A 14794-nucleotide genomic window follows, 5' to 3' on the forward strand; every position below is an offset into this window, starting at 1 on the left:
TGCAGTTTTTTCTCCAGTATTCCACCCTGCAAATTCTAATTCCCTTGACCTCAATTCTGTCATTTTCAGTTTGGCTCAACTCAGGAAATCCATTGGGCTCTGTTTGGGTTTCCCCCTTCTTGAGCTTTAGACTAGAAACTGTAGACAGCAATCGGGGACAACAGTAGGGTTCGGCTGACTTTTTTCCTTCTCTTAAGAAACAATGTCCTGAGTTTCCTATTGTCCAGTATCTGTGAACCAGTGTCTCACATATTTTGTCCAATTTCTTAGTTAAGGTAGGAGGGTAAATCCAACTCTTGTTCCATCATGGCTGGAAGCAGAAACTACTTTATGCTTTTTGATTTTACTAAATGGCCTTATTCATAGTCTGACATCTAGTAATAAGACAAACAGGCCTATAATTAGACCAATACACTCAGTCAGCCGCTGTTTATTAGTGGCATTTTGCATTATGTGCTAACAAAGAAGCACTCCTTCCTTGAAGGTTTATGAAGACTATTCTCTTCAGTTTTGGATTTTTTTCCCCTCCCAAGTTTTTATTGAAGCCTATTGAAAATCTGAAAAAACTGAACAATGAAAATCCATAAGCTCTTCATCAAGATTCACAAATTACTAATGTTTTGCTACCTATGTTTTATCTCTCTATACAGATTTTTCAACCAATCGAAAGTAAGTTTCATAGCTAAATACTTATTTTGCCTTTCCCAAGAAAAGTAATTCTCTTATGTAACCCCAATAGCATTAGCCTACTTAAGAAATTTAATACTGATACAATAATATTAGTTAACATGTAGCTCATATTCAAATTTTTCTGATAATCCTTTTCTTTTTCTAGAATCACAATCCACTCAAGAATCACTCTTATCTGAAACAATCCCCCAGCCATTACTGTATTTTATAATGTTGGCAGTTCTGAGGAGCTCAGGGCTGTATCTTGCTTAAGATTTTAAAAAATTGTGATAGTGTTAATAAATTTAAAGACAAATTAGGAAAGCAAAACTCCTCATTATTTTGGAATTATATTCATCCTGACACTTTGAAGACTATGCTAAATTTTGAATATGAATAAGTATCATTTTAAAAACTAATAAGCCTAACAATTGCTCAATGACTCGTGTGCTATTACAGAACTTATAAGTGGAAAATATCTAGTACTCCATTTCTCCGGTGAAGGAAAAGGAAATTGAGACATTTTAGCTTTGTTTTGTTTTGTCATTTTTGTTTTATAGTCATAGGGTTACTTAAGAATTTGGCTCAACTTTTTCACAAATGCTCTTGCTGTGTGATAATTATAGAAGGTCAGCTCTAATCTACAGCTGAACTTGTACACTCCCCCAAGTAAAATGGAATAGAAAAATGTTTGTCGTTTTAGAACCCCAGAATATGCATGAAAGAAAAAACCCTGCATTTCCCCCCATTTGTTTTCTCAGGATGAAAACTATTTCATTTTACCTCTGGAAATTTCAAAACTATCATCTGGTAGTCAACCCTGTTTTTCCACCAGATGGCAATAACCCGTAATGGGTGAGCAGGATGAATGGAATGCACACAGGGCATGAGCATGAAGAGGGCTGTGAGCTCTCAGGGTGGTAATGGAGGAAAAACGAGTCCCAGGGGAAGAGGGTAAATAATGGGCTGTGAAATCTGGCATGCAGGGGCTAACAGCCACCATCATAAAAGGGATCATATCATTCATTTTTAATTTACTAGTATAACATTTAAGAATAAAACAAGTTGTACCATTTGTGACATTTTTTGTTTTCAGAATCATGTATTAAAGAACAGATTATAGAGGGTAGAGAAGTTGTAGACATTCAAGCAGAATTAATCAAATTCAGTGTCAAAGAGACACTGTATGATCCTAACAGAAGTCACAAATTCAGAGAGAATTTTAGGAAAAAAGAGGGGGAAAGAAATCAGCAGCAACTGCAGATGAAACCTGGAGGCCATTTCTCTTCCCCTCCACCAAGACCTATTGAGGAATCCCGCTGACACCTCTTCACTGGTCTTTCAAAATCTATTTAACTGAGTATACCTACTTGGTTTTGATTTTAAGTGTTATCATACAAATCCAACCCAATGCTACGTTATCACATGCAAATAATTCACAGTGTGCTATAGTCCAAAATTACTGTACAATTTTATTTCTTGGCCGGTTTTATGAGAAAGGACTTTTCCCCCCACTAAATGTCTGTCATTTTCTCCTCTGGGCTCTTTTTTCTAAGTACTGAACATGCCTTTGATAAAGGCCATATTGTTCTTTATGAAGACTAAATAGTACCAACTTTTATCTTTTTTTTTTTCTTCTTGAAAAATAACAATATGATCACTCCATTCAATTTGTTTTAATCCTCACCGAGGATACATTTTTTATTGATTTTAGAGAAAGAGGAAGGGAGTGAGAGAGAAACACTGATAGGTTGCCTCCCACACGTGCCCTGACTGGGGATAGAATCTGCAAACTAGGTATGTGCCCCAATGGGAAATCGAACCCACAGCCTTTTGGTGTGTGGGACGACACTCCAACCAACCAAGTCACCCAGCCAGTGCTCCTTTAAATTTTAAAAAGTTCTTGCTTGTGAGATAGAGATTCAAATTTTAAATAGAGTTAAAGAAAACTGGAAAGAATCTAAACAAAGTTGTTTATTAGGGCATATTCATATAAGACTTTCCAAGAAAACTGTTAGGAACATTTCCTTTTGTTTTAGTAAATAGATTATTTAATATAAGTGAAGATAGTATGTAAAACAGAAAGACAAATATAACAGTGATGAGAGATGAAGTTCAGGGAATTTAGTTTTTCCTTTAGACAATATATTTTAAAAGAGGCTATAATGAAAAAAGTTAAGCTTTTGTCTTCATTTTTTACATTTTTGTCTTTATTATCCAAGTCTTAAATGATCAACATAAAAATATTAAAAATACAGAAAAGTAAAAAGAAGAGTTAACAATCTGAAGACAACATTATTAACATTTTAGTGTACTTTATTCCTAAGGTTTTTTCCAAAGATGAGGGTTTTTTTATCTTAAAAAATACGTTTTCATGGTTATTTCATGGTTTTTATAACCTGATTTCTCACATTACATAACATATGTATTTTCCTTTGTGATTAGAAACACTTAGAAAATAACTTTAATTGCTTCACAGTGTTTTAACATTATGTTGGACTTTTATTCAGTTTCTCCTTTTTGGTATTAAAATAGCCCTGTGATGAACACATTGGGTATGCAAAATATTTTCCATATTTAGACTGTCTTAGAATAAATTCCCAAGTGAAATTACTAGTTCAAAAATCATAAAATATTTTAATGCTTTAATTTTTATTTGTATACTGCCAATTTTCTTTTTAATAGAGCTGAATGGGTTTATAGTGCTACAAGCAACTTGCAAGAAAACAGCTTTCACACTGATGCTATTGCTGAGTATTATCCTAAAAAACAAACAAATCAAACACTTTGCTAAATGGTCTCTCATTAATGTTTTAATTTGCATATACTTGATTACTAGTGAAAAGGAACCTTTCCCACTGTTAAACAGCTGAATTTCCTCTTTTGTGAACTGTTTACTTATGTCATTTGTCTGTTCATATCCTGGGGGTCTTTGTTATCCTTATTTACCAAGAGGACTAACAAGCACAGCCCAGAGAAAGGCCTTCTGTAGGCAGTGCTGTGGAATTCCTCTCCTTTAAGTCATTTCAATCAACATTTGAATAGCAACATGAAGGGGCACCTGGAAGAGTAAGAAAGCTAAATGATATATTTCCCTCTGCTGAACAAGTGAAATAAAAGTTCGTATTACTGTGTAAAATGGCATGTTGTTCCTTAACTCAGTATTCATTCATTTTAATACTGCATTCTGTACATTTTGAGTACTTTTCAAACAACACATTATATATGATATAAACTCAGGAATTTATCTCAGCATGTGTCACTGTGAAGCCACAGTAGTTCCACAAAATGTTGCCATTTCAGAGTCATCTCTTAAAATGATTTAATTAAATGTGTTTTAATTTACTTTAACTTGGAGTGTCATCCTTTATTCTGTAGCCGCTTCTTGAAAGACTGGATACTACTAGAGCACGTATCAGAAGGGGGCTTAAATACAGTCTCCCTGGTGGGTGAGCTGAACTATCCTCACTCTGCGCAGGTAACTATCCAGATTCAAGCTCAAATAACTGGCAATGGCAGGACTTGACATTGGTAAATAGGACTCAATGGCTAATAATGACTGCCTGCCTTTGTTCCACTTGGTCAAATAAGGAACCTCCCTATATATCCCTATTTGAAAACAGGGATTATAATAGTTCTGCTTCTTATCCAAGGGGTATTTTAAAGATTACATAATAAGAAAAAATATTTTGAGGTTTGATAGGAAGAGCATTAACTATCATTATATTGTAGTAAACATTATTTTTAAATAAGTCAAAATCCAAAAATGACTTCCCATGTCAAATATCATGAGGTCATAAAGAGAATCAAGGAATAATGGGAATGAATAGGATCTTAGAGTTAGCCAAGTCAACTCACATTTGACAGAAGAAGAAACAGAGGAGGAAACTGAGAGGTATCACCCAAGATGACATTTGTACATTATATTACTAATTAATGACAGAGCAAGGATGCTAGTCTGGGAGTCCTGAATTCCCTCAAGGAATCTTTCTGCTGCCTCTCTCCTCCCATTCCGTGGGTAGAAAGTTACTAAGTACTATCAAGTAGAGAATTCAATTTTATTTCCTTATCATCTTTAGTAGAAACTGTTTCCAATGTCTCCTTTATTCTGAGTTAAAATTTTGTTCATAGTAAAAAATAATTATGTTAAATAGGCTAAAATATGTACATAAAGTTTTCTGATAATGGAATGTGAATTTATTTAAACATAAAACAGTATATGTCTAAAAGGTTAAGAAATAAGCATCAAAGCAGGTTTTAATCAAACTGAAGGCTCGTACCACTGGCAACACAGTATACCTTTCTCTATCAGGCAGCGCAGTGCTGCGAACACATAGGAGAACGAAGGTCACCAAAATGAAGTGGAACCAGTTTGACAGAGAGTGTGCAATCTTGTTTCAACAGACTGATTAATATGAAAGAAATAAATTTGTTAGCCACTAGGGAAGAGGGCTCTGGAATCTTTGTGATTTTAGAGAACACACCCTTCTTCTCAGCTAAGAAAAAGTATGAAAACTCTCTGCAGAAGTACAGTTGACTGCAATAAAGAAACGGAACATTAATACCTCAGAGAATCTTCTTTATCAATGAAGCTATTAGAAACTGTAGTAGTAGATACTTTCAAATGGTCAAGAGGTCAAACATGAAATTATAAGTAGTACCAGTGAAGCTGAGACTAACTTTGCCAAATCAAGGGGAAAGGGTTTTTCTTCTTTCCCCCATTTTTTTTTTTTTTAACTATTAAAGAACTTTTTCTTTCATATATTTCTCCCCAACCTAAGTAGGATTTAATATATATATTTAGATAGACAAAATGCTCTTCCATTCTACACACACACACACACACACACACACACAATACATGAAATAGTAAGAAAGAATTAAACAGAAAAAAATAGTAAGAAAGTTCTACTACATGGCAAGAAATTTTCAGGGAAGTTTTCAAAGTAGCCGTATTATTTGCCTATTTTTATTCCTTTTATTAAAATAATCTTTGAATTTAGCACACTGTAGATACTCTGTTTCAGATCATTAGATAGCTCATTTTGATTTTACAGATTTTACCCAATATGCAAAGCAGAGGACCTTAAGCCACAACTCTGGATTTGAACTTGGTAGTACTGATAATTTTAGACTCTGTGTGATATTATACCAGAAAAGGAAGACAAAAACGATCCGGTTTTGGCCATTAATTTCAATCTCTTCTCTCAATTTTAAACAACACTGGTAAGGCAACAAAAAGAAGTGTTTTACTTTCTCATCGATCTTGCATCCAAAAGATGAAAGTGAAGAACATGTTGTGAATGGCCTAAAAGACAAAAAGAAGAGAAATAAGGGCTGCACAATAGCACAAAGTAAAAATCTGCTTCAGCATCAATGGAAATAGACTTACAGGAATAGTTAATGAAGCCTTGCTCTTGTGGAAACTGTCACAGATCACACAGTGGCTGCATTTTACATCTCATATAATGATGCTTCTACAAGGCTGAATGAGAGCATTGCTATTTTCCTGGCTCACACAAGAGGCTCATGCTGCCATGACAATTACCTAAATGCTATCATGATAATATCAACAGCTGCAGTACAATGTTTCCTGAAAGCTGAATTTTTTTCCCTTCCAAAATCTCAATAATTTTAATCCTTGAAATTCTTCAATAACTATGCAAAGTTGATCTAAAGAATTGGTAATGTCTTTCTTTTCTTAACTAGACAGATTGCCATATTAAGATACAATTTATCTTTTTACTTAAAATTTATTCCTCCTTGTGAATGGTGACTGACATGATGTTGTTTATTATATTTTTAGTAAATAAAATGAATAATACTGAAGTCGAAATAACAATGAAAAGTTTGATCAATTTTCTCAAAGTTATAGATACTCCAATTTGAGAAGACAAATCTGAATACTTTAAGCATTAGCTGGCATCTTGCGGTCAATGGCTACCTTTACGTGTGCCAGTGTTTATGTAAACATGTAAGAACTTGCCTATAGAGGGTTCATATCTGATAGGAAGGTGTTCTGTCCCTCTTCTCTCTCAAGTGATTACAACCATAACTGAGAGCTGAGAGGCAGCAGTTCCTAGTGAACCTGTATTTTTATTTAAAAATCTCACTTTGGGGAGGTTTACAATATCAAGAGGATTATGTAAAGCTTCAACTATCAAGGAGCACTTAGAGCCATCAAAATGATCACCATAAAAAGTTCAATGACCTTGAGGGTTCCTGAAATGACTTTACTATGTTTTCACAACTGGGCTCAAGCATTTATTGCTGCTTTTTAATATAGTGTTTTTCTTCTTTCATTTTACTTGCCCTCAGGATGTTGGTTACTTTTCTTTTGATAAGGTGTTCCTTGGGATCTCTCTAATCTCAGGTAACATAAAAAATGATCAGCTATGGCCTGGTGGCTCAGTTGGCTGGAGTGTCATCCTGTAGAACAGGGGGTTGTGGGTTCAATCCCTGGTGAAGGCATGTGCCTAGGTTGCGGGTTCGATCCCTGGTCGGGGCACGTGCTAGTGGCGACAAATCTATGTTTCTCTCTCACATTGCTGTTTCTCTCTCTCTCTCTCTCAAAAAAAAAAAAAATCAATAAAAATATGCTCTTGTCAGGATTAAAAAAAATTTATGAAAAAAAAAAAAGATCAAAGGTCTGTAATATTTCTAAACTGCTCCTGGTTAGGAAAACAGTTAATCACATGTATCAGTCAGGGTCATATCAGGTAAATGGTCCACTTAGATTTAACAATGGGACTATTCACAGGGGTGTGGACAGGAATAAAGGAACCAATTAGGGGGAGGTGGACACTAAGAGATGAGTATAGTCAGGAGCCATTCCCACTCCTAAGCCTCTAGGTAGCTGATGAAAGACCAACTGTTCCAGAGCCTGGAGAGAGCAGGAACCATGAAAGCTATTTAGGGAACAGTTAAAGGGAACTGCAGTTGTGGAGGTGAGAAGCTACCTTTCCACCAGAGCCTTGGTGAGGCAGGGAGTGAAGGGAAAGAAATACTCTGACCTTTCTCTTTTCACCCTGCCTTCTGTCAGTGCCTCACAACCAAAAGGCACATGACAAGGGAGTCTGGTTTTGATGCAGTTTCCAAGGGGTTAGCCTCCAAGGCATGGAACAGGAGAAGTGTAGAGAATTGGATCTGGGCCTGGTGGTTGGGCAAATGGAGAATAACCAGACCGAACTTATCAGAACTTCAAATTGACTAAACTTTTTGTGCTTGAACTCTGTTCCATCTGAGCACCAACTCCCTCTACTTTTTTTCTCCTTACTTCTTGGTTCTTAGCTATTTGGATAGTCTCTATTGGCAGATATCTGATTTGTAATTGATCTGATGTATAGTTTTGAGGTCATATAATCACATTTGGATTGACATTGGGAAATGACAAGGATCTACTTTATGTAGCAATAAAGATGACAATGTGAATTCTAATAGCTTTAACATAGTTCTGACCACACTAAAACAAAAGTTTCTTTCTAAGTATGGAACAGAGAAAAATTGAAGGATTAATCCCTCTAATCAATATTATACACAATTATTAGCTTGGCAGTACATGCATTGCAAACCATCTAAATTTCATATGCTCAACTAAAAGGGTTATAGGCCCCTGTTATGGTGGAGCTGGAGGACTCACCCAGCATCTCCAGGAAAATATGATTATGATGGCTAGGTCCATCCTGCACATATATAGAGTGTCCCAAAAAATGTATACTTACTTTAACAGCTGATAGCTCAATTTTGAAAATTAAATGTATTTTAATAAACATTGCCTTTATAATTATTTAAAGTGTGTGTATACATTTTTTGGGACACCCTGTATATTTTGAAAATTCCACAAAGTCAAGTTTGTATTTGAGCTTAGGGCTGCTCAATTTTATTTGAAAATAGAAGATAGGTTATTCTCTCTCTGCTTCCAGAATTTCCCTAGTGGGATTAACCTCCAACTGCCCACAGTGGCTTAAGCACTCTTTATGGATTGCCTTCTTCCCTCTCTCATTTCCTCACTCCCATCACCTCCCAAATAAACTTCTTGCACTTGAATCCTTCCTTCCCTCAAGGTCAGCTTCTAGAGGAAACCAAATTAAGAAAGAGGTATATTTTCACCTCCTACCTGTACAAATCTGTAAAGGTCTATTTTCCACTACTTTATAACGAATTATTTTTTTTACTGAGTTGAAAAAACTCCACAAAACTTCTTTTATTATTTACTGACCACCTACCAAATGCAGTTTTGGGCTAGCTGATTTTCTCTCATTTATTCCTCCCACTCACCACGATATACCAATCATGGACTTAAGTAATGTGATTTGTTTGGATGTTTTATCTACTGTACTAAATTACATAAATTTACTATAGTTTTATCTACAAGTTTACTTATTGCTGGACACCTGCTAGAACCGCCAGTACAATGTTGACTAGAAGTGGTGAAAGCAGATAACCTTGCCTTATTCCTAAAGTTAGGAAAGTACTCTTAAATCAAGAAATATTATTTCTATCTTACCTGTGTTTCACATGGAAACTTTGCACTACTGCCTAGTTGTTATAAATACTAAAGGTTTTTCATGCAGTATAAATTGGCTAGTGAATTATTATTGATTTTTATTAATTTTAGGGTCATTTCTTTAGTGCCTATAAGTCTGAATTATATATAAAACTGAAGTGAATAAATATATAATTCAAAGGATATAAGCAGAACAAATTATCAATTAAAATATATCTGATTTATTTATTGGCTAATTATATAGTTTAAATTTTAAGGCCAATTACTGACTTTCTTGTGTTAGGTAGCCCTGGCTATATCATTTTGGAAAAAAGCTCCAGGTGGCAATTTTTCCTTTAGTCCTAATTATTTATGCTTGCACTTATCTTTAATAACTGTAAAAAAAAATTGATCATGTAAATTTATGTAACAAAAATGTGAGATTTCACAAGAAAACATTAATAAAGCTCTTAAAATATTTAAAGAGATGGTGTTATGTAAATTTGAATGTGACTGTAGTCTATAATTCCCTTTGAGGTTTCTGTAAATTAAGTCCACAAATAAATATAATCAAATACTGAAACATATTAGGAGAAATAACTTCCAGGGCACCTGTGCAACCCATGGAAATGGGAGGCAGTTGACATTACAAAGTAGGTGAGTGAACAGATACACACAGAAACACATGACTTCAGTGTTTTTTTCCCCAAACATGTTTTCTTGACCTTATTAGGAGATGAACAAATGGTCCATGAAATTCTGATTTTATTATTTAAAACAGAGGATCCAAGTTGTTAAAACTTGTTCAAGTAAGGCTCTACTTCAAGAAAAATAAAGTACTTTTGAACATTTACATACATATGATACAATTTATACTAAGCCTCTCAAATGTAGTTCCTGGACCCAAATTATTACAGTAAGGAATAGATATTGTTGAATTGGAACTTAATGAAAATAACTGAATTTTTAAAAAGTTTACCTGATGTATATACTGGCTGACCTGATACTCTTATTCTAATGAGGCAAATTAGTTGATAAAATAGGTGAAGCCTCAACATTTCAATAACAAAGTAAAGATATCAGAAAAATTTTAAACTTAACTTTATAAAAAAACTTTTGGAAGAGGTAAATCATTATCATGGTTTGACTATCAAAAGTTTAAATATGAAAACAGTGAAAAGTCTTTCCTATTTCTTCCATCCGCCGATTTCTCATACCTCAACAGTTAGTTTGTATTAATTTAATGCATATACAAGCCAATACATTATTCTGCACCATTTTCCTGCCTTTTTTCCATTTAACAAAAAAATCTTGGAGATTTTAATATTAAAACAGAAGGAACTTTGTCTTTTTCATTAACAGCTACATAGCACATATTCAAATGTATGGTTATATCATAATTTAGTATCCTGTTGATGGATATTTAGTTTGTTCCCAATAATTTGCTATTTTCAGCAGTATAAGAAATACCTTATCGTTTCTCATGTATGAAAATGTATCTGTGGGATAAATCCCTAGAAGTAAAATTGAAGGTTCAGAGTACATATGCATTTGAAATTTTGATAGATACAAATTCCTGTTTCTCTGTAGCCTAGTCGAAGCAGTGATGCCAGATACAATTTTATGTTTTTATTTAGAAATGCAGAAAGAAAAATGGCTTACCAATTAAAGAATTAGAAAGAAAGCAGGACAAGTTTATTCAGCAATTTATAAACTACATTTCATTCAAAAATACACTCAACAGAAATTTATTGTACACCTACTGCATGCCAAGTGCTTTTAGGTACTTGGGAGATATATAATCAAATACACACACATCAAACTTAAAATCTCTGCCTTTGTGGAAGTTGCATTTGAATTCTACATTTTGGAACTCTATGCTACTTCATGAGAAGCCAGATAATGTCAGTCCTGAAAATGAACTGTTGAGATCCTGAGCACAGGGGCCAGACATATGGTACCATTGTTATTTAAAAACTAACTGGAGCTAATGTTGCACATAATTGCATAGCTCCCCATCAGGTCCTTTTAAAACAGCACACTTGGGTGAGAGCTCTTTTTATCTGACTCCATCTGCTGTTTGTAGTGATCAGCATACCGCGGGCATTGTGGTATCATCTGAGATTAGATTGTGAAATAGGAAGTGGAGTTACAAGCAGATCAGCAAGTATATACAAACTGTTGCTGAAACCAAGAGTGTCCAATTCAGGTTAGCAGAGCAGGGAAGATAAGGTTATCAGCACATTCCCATCAGGGCACAGTTTCCTTTTTGCAGTCTGTCCTTGTTTTAGTTCTAGAAAAAGATCACAAGAGATTCTATAAAAAATAGTTTTAGAAGCATACAGCAGCATTACTCAGTATGTTGAACAAGGGAATGGAAAAAGCAACAGGTTAGAAACAGGGAGACAGAAAAGACCATCGATGCCAAGGAACGAGTGGTAGCAAGTATAATAGTATAGTCTCACGCTTATTTTAAGTATTTTTCCTTTCTGACAGGAGAATATCTTAGAACTTTAGCCCTCCATTATATATAATTTTATAAGAAGGTGGTAAACTACAGCTCTTAAAGTTTTGCCAATATCCTAGTGGGTTCTTTGCAGTTTTTAAAGAACAATTGGGAATTCAGCTTGTCATAAGAAAGCCAGACACATTAGCATCTTTAAGTATGAGGGGAAGAACAGAAAAAAGCTAATTCCAGAGAGTGGCTCTTGAATCATATCTTGGCTGTTTCCCCGACACCCCATTACTAAAATTTAAAATTTCATCCTGGCACTGTAATAGCCACAATTAACAACTGGTTACCGAATGAGTGGTTTCTCAAGTCCTAATACTTATCTGTTATGTTTTTCGGTCATTGAATTTTATAACTAGAAGGAGCCCTTGAGGTCAGTCAACAAGCCCCTTTGATAGCTGAGGTAGAAAAGACTGAAGTGACAATGGCAGAAGGCAGGTCTCTTTCCAGATTCCCAGTCCAGCAGAACTCTGCCACAGGATCACCATGAAAAACCTTTAACGCTTCTGATTTCTGGATTCTGGGCTGCCGCACTTGCAAACGCTGCAAAATGTAATGACTTTGGGCAATGACACTGTAGCCCCTATGGGGCCTGAACACAGCAGGCCCGGTGAATGGCTGAATCGTGAATGAGCAGGCATGCTGCTCTCAAGTCCCCAGCGCTGGACTGCCAGGCCGCTCCTGCGTCCCCAGGGGCCTCCTCAGCCCAGCGTGTACACAGCAGGCCAAGCACTCTGCTCCGGCAAAGGACAGCTCCGCATGGGCCGGGCAGTGGACTTAATGTCTCCGGAATTCCATTTCGTCTCACTGAGGTAGCGCGTTACTTTTTCTGAGTCCCCGTGGATTTCGGGGCCCGTGAACTGACCTAGCTCAGCAGCAGCTCCTAGCAGGCCAGTGGATCGAGCACAGGAGCGCGCAGGGTCCACTGCCCCACTGTCTTTCCCTGAGCTTCATTCCTGCCACCCTAGCGCTCGGTCCGTTTCCCGTTCGCCCTTCCCTCCTTTTCCCACGAGTTTTCTCAGCGTTTCCCACTCCGTTTACCAAGGGCTTATGCCCACTTAGGCCGCAGCTCCCTCTCACGTCGCTCTGCCCCTCCCTCGGCTTCCCCTTCCCCCTCCTGGATCAGCCCGGGCCGATTCCCTTGGCGCCTCCCGGGTCATCACGTGGGCTGAGCCCCGCCCCTACCGTCACGTGAGCCGCCCCCGCGCCGCGCCCCGCCCCCGCGCCGGCGCTCTCCGACCTGCCCTGGAACTTACCCTCCCGCGGAGACTAACCTGCGGGAACCGGCCGGACGCGGCTGGCGCGCTGCGAGAGCCCTTGGGGCTCGCCCCGGCGTCCAGCAACCCCCGTGCTGGGTGAAGAGGGCGTTGCCTCCACGAGGCCGCCGGGCTTTCGGTAAGGCGGTGGGCGCGGATCCCCGCGGACTGGGGAGATTAGTGGGGCGCTGCACAAAGGCGCTCCTGGACCGGAGTTGTGTCCGTTGGAGTTGGGGGGAGGCGTGTGCGGGAGGCGCGAAGGTGGCGAGGTGCGCGCGGGGTGAGGACGTGAGCGCCGCTTGAGGGGTTGGGACGCGGGAGTGGGCGCGAGGGTACAGAGGCTGTTGCCAGCCCAGGGGCTGACGTGGGCGAGAGGGTTTAAATGGCTTGAAGTTGTGGTTCCTCTGACCCCCCGGTTTCCTGACTTCCTGTGTGAGGGCAGCGCCCGCCCCGCCCCCAGGAAGGAGGGTGTCGGGGTGTGTGCGTCTGGGGTGTGTGTGTGAGTGAGTGAGTGAGAGAGAGAGAGAGAGAGAGAAAGAAAAAGAAAGAAAGAAAGGGAGAGAAAGAGTGGCTAGTTCCGCCCTCTTTCCCGGCCTCCTGCCCCGGCCTGTGCCCCTCCCTAACTGCTGTAGGGTGTTTAAACCTCCGCCCACCCATGGAGCCTACCTGGGGCCTCCACTCTAGGACTCAGCCCTTGATTTTAAAACATTCTTTTTACAAGCGTGCTGACCTCCTCCCATCTTAGGGTACTTGATGGCTTTCCAAGACAGCCAACTCCTCTGTATGTGTTGTATTTTAAGTTCTTGCAGACCCCTTGAGAAGAAATGCCCACGCCGTTATCGTCAGAGGAATAGGCTCGGCCTTCAGTTTTAGAGGCCTGTGATGTTTTCCTTCTCGTTGCAGCAGAGGTTTTAAATGCATTTGTAAAGGCTAAGAAAACAAAATGTTTAAAGCATGTCATTATGGAAGTTCTAATGTCATTCCAAGTGAAGTGTTTGTTGTGGGTAAAGACTGTTAACACTCGTATTGCTTTATGGGTAATAATGACATATGGAAGTAGTTTTATTGACCATTTATGCACATAGTGCTAAGGGGAGATAATGTGGAGAAAGGAGCATTGAGTGAGTAGTTACTTGGGTTCTGGTTCGGATTCTCCCACCCATTTCTAAAGGTGAGAGCTTGGAAGACAATGTTTCAGTAAAAGGTTGTTAAAAAGCATCTAGGCCCTAGCCACGTCTGTTTCCTACTTAAAGGTTCGGAAATGGTGGCCTGGAGATGTATTTGTCCATATTCAGTGCTCTTTACATGATCTACAGGAGGGTGTATTAAAGAATGGGTCATCTTTCTGTGTCTTTTCTGGCCTGGCTATTGTTAGTATTTTTCTTTCTCTTTGTTTTAAAAATGCTCCTGGAAACGTTTCAGAGCTTGAATTAGGGAGCCCAGAGCAGTACCTAAGAGCAGGCTGTGATGACTTGACTCTGCCATTGTAGCCTCGAGAGCCAGAGAGGCTGGACACATATATGTGTGACCTATGGTTGCATGTAGCTCTATGGCTCTGGAGGCGTTTCTCTGTGGGGAAAATAATGTAACAGATTGTGCGTGTGTATGTATGTATGTGCCCTAGTCTTTGTGAATAGATTTCTGTTTGTACTTTATAAATCATAAGAGTGGGAGAAGATTGCTACCTCACTGATTCTCAATGCCATCTGTATACATTAGTTGTCCATAAATAGTTAATATTTTACATAACTTTATATATTTTTTACATACTACACCACTTGTGAGGTTCAAATGAACATGTGCAGATGCTGTAGAAAAACAACATATTATTTGTCGTTAATTACTTGGCTTTTCTTCCATTAATTAGAAAGT

The 14794-nt window shown here is 38.0% G+C and overlaps 1 protein-coding gene across 4 annotated transcripts in view; it reads left to right on the forward strand.

Moving 5' to 3' along the window:
• The first annotated feature begins 12930 nt into the window (after positions 1–12930).
• ARHGAP12 (Rho GTPase activating protein 12) overlaps positions 12931–14794 on the forward strand; it is a 130573-nt gene continuing 128709 nt past the window's right edge. For 3 of the 4 annotated variants that reach the window (XM_081139336.1, XM_081139338.1, XM_081139339.1), the window contains exon 1: positions 12974–13061. The gene's annotated coding sequence lies outside the window, so the exon portion shown is untranslated. Of the gene's footprint in view, positions 13062–14794 lie in introns of all 4 variants that reach the window. The other variant, XM_081139337.1, reaches the window with a different exon arrangement.

Source organism: Miniopterus schreibersii (assembly GCF_964146895.1).
Source record: "Miniopterus schreibersii genome assembly, chromosome: 1".
NCBI lineage: Eukaryota > Metazoa > Chordata > Mammalia > Chiroptera > Miniopteridae > Miniopterus > Miniopterus schreibersii.